The sequence below is a fragment of the Nannospalax galili genome, unplaced genomic scaffold (genome assembly GCF_000622305.1).
Source record: "Nannospalax galili isolate Female #2095 unplaced genomic scaffold, S.galili_v1.0 scaffold307, whole genome shotgun sequence".
Classification (NCBI taxonomy): domain Eukaryota; kingdom Metazoa; phylum Chordata; class Mammalia; order Rodentia; family Spalacidae; genus Nannospalax; species Nannospalax galili.
In genome coordinates this window covers 1,569,681-1,575,348 of record NW_008359625.1, presented here as the reverse complement: position 1 = coordinate 1,575,348, position 5,668 = coordinate 1,569,681, and the positions used below count along the sequence as shown (strand labels likewise).

The 5,668-nt window shown below is 42.7% G+C and overlaps 1 long non-coding RNA gene across 1 annotated transcript; it reads right to left on the bottom strand.

Annotated features, from left to right (window-relative positions):
* Positions 1-1,564: 1,564 nt before the first annotated feature.
* On the bottom strand, positions 1,565-4,419 carry LOC103726077. Its single transcript, XR_606884.2, has 3 exons — positions 4,226-4,419; positions 3,146-3,271; positions 1,565-2,267 (listed from the first exon to the last, which is right to left on the bottom strand). It is a non-coding gene; the product is annotated as an uncharacterized LOC103726077 (long non-coding RNA).
* Between the last annotated feature and the right edge of the window lie 1,249 nt (positions 4,420-5,668).

Sequence of the window (5,668 nt, the reverse complement as noted above, 5' to 3'; positions counted from 1 at the left end):
TCAAACTTTGGCTATTTTGGTGATGAATGGCATGAGAATTTGTAGCTTACTCTACCTGAGTCAATCCTATAAGCTGAGTGGCGGATGCCAAGGCATTCCCCAAAGCTAATGGCCCAGGAAGACCACTATGCGCTCTGAGATGTCCTATATAGCAAGGATATTTTCTAGATCTAATACTATTTTGCACTTGTCTTAACAGCAAAGAAATTTGAACATTCCTCGTTTCAATAAAAGGTACTGTTTCAATTTCCTGTAGAGCTCGAGCTACATAATGACTATCTGTATAGAGATTGAAGGGTGTTGAGGCCAGAAGCTGGAACACTGCAGCTACAGCATGAAGTTCCACTACCTGTGCTGAAGCAGGGGGAGGTTAACTAATAACTTTGCCCATAAATCACATAAGCTGCGTGTCCATTAGAAGAACCATCAGTAAATACCAACATAGCCTGGGTAAAAGGGGCAGTGGGACCATACTGAGCACAAGCAGTCCTTAATTCCTTAAGCTGCTTAAAAGGCACAGGTGCATGAGACCGCACCCTGTTGCCCTGCTGATCAACTTGCTCAGAAACTGGGAAGACCTGAAATCCATGCACTGACTTTCCTTGCTCTACCGCGGCCCCTATGGCCTGTTGTAGCGGAGACTGCACGGTTCTTAGTGGGTACCAGATTCCTGCCGAAGGCTCCTGAGCCATGGCAATCATGGGAGGCACAACAACCTTCGGTGGCCTCGGAGGAGAAGGATCTAATCCTACCATGATAAAGGGTGTTGGGGCAGTCCTAATTCTTTTCTCTCTGTTCTTCAACATTTCCTTCTTCACAGCCTCTAACTCTGCCCTTAATTGCTCAATTTCCCAGTGATAGTTAAAGATTTCTCAGGCAAAGCAATTAGAGGTGGACACTTTTCCTGATCGTACTCAACCGTCTCCTCTCCTAGGGCAGACTCATCCTCAGGGTCAAGAGATCTCTCTTCTAGCCCCAGACGGGGGTCCTCATAAAAGGGTGACAAGGCTAATGGTGCTGGCTCTGGTGGAGCAGAAGGTTTGGTTTCACTTTTATCCCAGCCATGGCTTATCAGATTCTCCTCTTTAGTCTCAGCCTTTGCTCCTCGGCCCCGAGCATATTCCTTACAAAACCTGAGCGACTGTTTCCTTGCCCCATCTTCTCCCGAGATAAATACTCACCACTCCCCAATTGTACCGAGTACACTCACTTAATTTCTCCAGCAGTGTCCTTCACTTTTTCCCCTCCTTTTCAGGTCCCTGTTCCAGGAGCCACTCACCAGTGCCAGCCAGCCAAGACGGACAGTGCCTGAAAGGGGGAGTGAGGATTGAAAGGAAAAACAAGAGATAGAGAAAAGATACTTGGGAGGACTGTCAGTAGAGACTGCAGCCCCGGTTTATTTCAGCTCCGCCTTTTTATACAGAACATCAGAGATCTTAACTCAATTTCAACAGCTCTTTTTCCCACCTGTATCTGAGGGTCAAGGAGCAGTCAAATACTTGTTGTGAGCACCACCATATAAACACATTCCTCCTGACTTGGCAGATTAGGTACTGGTGTGCAAAACACAAACTCAGTAAACAAGCCTGCCATAGCTCAATGTACATAATGGATTAATAGCTCCCAACAGCCTGCCACTTGTCACACCTCCCTGATCCGTCCTGCTGATCTTCCTTTTGTCCCATATTTCCTTATTATGCCACCATTCCACCTGTTTAAAATGGGAATTTATATTTTGTGCCACTGTCTGTTGGAAGTACATAGTTCACTTTTTGACTTTGCAGGGAATTACAGTAAGAGGTTAACTTGAGCCTCAGAAGAGACTTTGAACTTTTGAACATTGTTGAAACTGTGAAAGACTGTGGGGACTCAAAGTCAGACTAAATGCATTTTGCATTATGACCTGGCCATGGACCTCTGGGGCCAGGGAGTAGAATGCAGTGATGTGGATGAGAAAGGTCCCACATAACTTCAAGTATTTGAACACTCGGTCTCCAGTTGGTGGCACTGTTTGGGTAAAGTCATGGAATCTTTAGATGATATGGCCTTGCTGGACTGAACACATCACTGGGAGGAAGGGCTTTGAGGCTTGGAGAGTTCATAGTCTTGCCCCACTTCCAGTTTTCTTTCTGCTTCATGTTTCTGATTGAAGATGCATGCATTCAGCTTCCTGTTCCTGCCACATGCCTACTTGTTGCTGCAATGCTCCCATGATGGACACTCACCCCTCTGGGACCAGAAGCCAAAATAAACTCTTCCATAGGTCACTTTTGGTCATGGCATTTGGCACAGCAACAGAAAAGTGATGAGAGAGAGAGAGAGACAGAGACAGAGAGAGAGAGAGACAGAGAGAGAATCACCATTTCCCGTTAAATAAAGCAGGGACTTTAATATGTAACCACTTTGGAATATATCCACTGCCTGACACGTTTTTAGAATGGCTGTGCTCTTTAACTGGGACAACTGTATTGGCTTCTGTGGATGAAAAGGACTTCAAACAACTTGCTCATGGTTATCTGAATGCCATGCATCAGTACGTCCTCTTAGACATATCAGTAATTTAAACCACATCATTGTCTCCCCTTTCGTAGACATCCATTTGCCCAGGGTTCATGAGAGGAGAAGCTTCCCCTTCTCTTTCCATCCTATGGCTCCCTAGGAGCTTGCCAGATTGCTAAAAATTGCCTTCACTAACAAGCCAAAGGGGCCAGGGATCTGGATTACACATCATATCCTGCACGTCCTTCACCAGGACTAAGCAAGTATCATAGAAACAGAAAAACAAAAGACATTACAAATGAATTATTAATGTTTCTATGATACAGAGGAGAGAAGGGCTCTTTGCACATTAGTGAAAAAATGTCCCGCATCAGCACATCAAGACAAGGTTCTTTTCCAAAGTTCAATATCTGTTACATCAGTTCTTTAAAGCCTATAAATCTAAGAATGATGTAAATTGTGGTAAAACTCTAGCCAATACTTAAAGTAATTGTATTGAGGGTTGATGACACCGAGTTTCCCTTCCAAGACTTCTACATGGATTCATAATAGCAGGAGTGATGGGCAGATTTGTTTCCCCTCCTGACAGAATAATATGGCACCAGGAGGCCATTTTTCTTGGGTTGCTACTGAGCTCAGCACTTACCGCTGGGTTGCCAGGTTACACATGCTGTTTTAACAGAAGACAGAGGTCACTTTCTGCTGCTGATTTTAACTTTTCTGGCCAATGCAGTCACATCCCTTTTTGTCTGTGAGGCCAAGCTATCCATTCCTGAGATCACAGAAAAATTAAAGTAAGCAGGATGTTCCTGGCTATCTCAGAATATGAACTGCACGTCAAAGCTCCCTGCTCAGCATTTTGCCTCTCCCGGAGTTCTGTCAGACACTAATTCTAACCTTCTGTTTCCTGATGACCTCCCACCACCTTCCAAGGAACACATTCTTATATTCATCCTGTTTTTCATGTTATGAAATCCTGTCTGCTTGCTTCTATCTAGCCAGGTCCCTGTGACCTCAGAGGCCTGCAGTGACAAGCTATCTTTCCTATTCTAGACCCTAGATCATTAACCCACTACAGAAGTCCAGAATGGTAAGGAAATCCCATTCTCCCTCCTGGAGAGTTAGGACCACATCTCTTCTACTGTAAAGGCTTGCCTAAAGGAAACAGTTACTCTACAAACTCAAAATGAACTGAATTGATTAAAAGGTTTTGCCAGATTTATCACCATATATCTGTTCCCCCTTCAAATTAGAAGTTTCTTTCAGGGAAAGAAAAAAAAAAAAAGACTTATTCTAATCCAGGTGGAGTTGCATCTGTGTGAAGGAAGCTGGGAGCCTTAGCAAATTCCCAGTATTTGTGTAGCAGTCAGGGTAGGGAGGGGGAGGTAGGAAGCTTGCTATAGCCTCAGCAAACCACTTCTAAGCTCCACAGGCCTCCCCTCGCATTACATGTGTCCTCCCAACTCCTTTTGAGAATCACTGCATGAAAGACATTACCAAAGGCAGCATGTGGCACTGCCTGTGTGCATTAGAAGAGAGAAACAGAAAGGGTTTCCAAATCACTCACTCACTGATGGATGGTCTTAAAGAGCTTTCAGTAATAACCATTTACTAGGAAATGTGATGTTGGGTGACAAGGGGATTTATCGCCAGCCTGTGAACATTGACTTGAAAAATAATGAAATGGGGCAAATTGTGAAGAGCTGAGAAACACAATGTAACTCACCCACCATGAAAGGCAGAGAACTCCAGCCACAAGTCACTGCAGCCAATGTTGCAGCACAGATGCCACTCCAGTTGCAGAATCATAAACTGAGCAGGAGATGTTCATTATCTGCCTTCATTGTACACACAGAAGCGTGAGATACAGGGACCTTCATTCTGATACAAAGGAAGAAAACCTCAAGAAAGAAAGAGATACCTAACACAACTCTTAGGAAATGGAAAGACCCATCAGTGAACATGGCTCTGCCTTTCAATGTGCGTCCTAAACATTCACGGAGTAAATAAAGGGTTTTCTGCCTCACTGTCCCAAAAATCTCTAAGACACTCCTGACTATGTTTGAGTTTCTGTAGGATGCATGGCATAGAACTCACATTCAACCAAAGATTAGAAGTGATTTTGGCATTAATCACATTTGCTAATATATACAGTAGAAAACTAAAGGGTCCTTGGAAACATTGCAAAGTGTACTGGGAACTTGTCTCCATTTAGAGACTGTGGCATCCAAATCAAAGTCAAGAAGAGTAAAAATACTATTTATCATCAAAATGAACCAAGCGTCCTTGGGCAATTAATTGATTTCTAGATCTGAGCCAGAAAAAAATGAAAATTGAACCTGGGACATCTTGTACCAGAAAGCAACCAAGTTCTAAAAGAACAATGACTTACATTAAAAGGACACTGGACCCAATTTAAAGGGACTCTCACTGGCCTCATTGGAGAGACTCAAGTAGCATAAGGAAGAAGGAGAAGAACTGGAAACTATACGCTCTTATGTGATGACAGTAATGAAAGCAAGAAAGAGGAAGGGAAGAAGGAGGGGAGAACAGATTTTTATCAAACACCTGAAAACTCACAACAGACAAGAAAGGACTAAGCATTTGTCCTGATTTTTTCAGGGAAAAATCTAATTCAATTCTAATTGGCAAGGAAACTACTAAAGAATAATACCAGCTCTTGGGTGAGGATGAAATATAAGAGTTGAAAAACACTAAACTTTAACAAGACAGTTGAACAGATTAACATCATCAATACATGCCAAACCCTCATGGAAAGGATCATTATTAGAGACTGGATTATCTTCACTTTCCCAAGGACCGCACCACCAGTTACTAAGATAATACTCCACCTTTACAAGGGAGTGATCTGGTAGTCCACACATTGAGGAAATCTGGGATCAGCAGTAACGGAACAACCTGCATTCCAAGCCCAAAATATTTAACTTAATTCTACTCAAGCATCTAGATATAACTTCCAATTTACAAGAAATGCAAAAACAGAGAAACAAGTTAAATGGTACTACGAAGAAAACAGATTTTGGTGTGTTCTGTAAGATAACTGTACTAATATCTTTAAAAATGTTAGCGGAAAAGTCGCAAATTAACCTAGATTTTAAAAATATTGTCAAAGCAATGTAAATTAAAAAGGAAAAATAAAGCCCCCTAT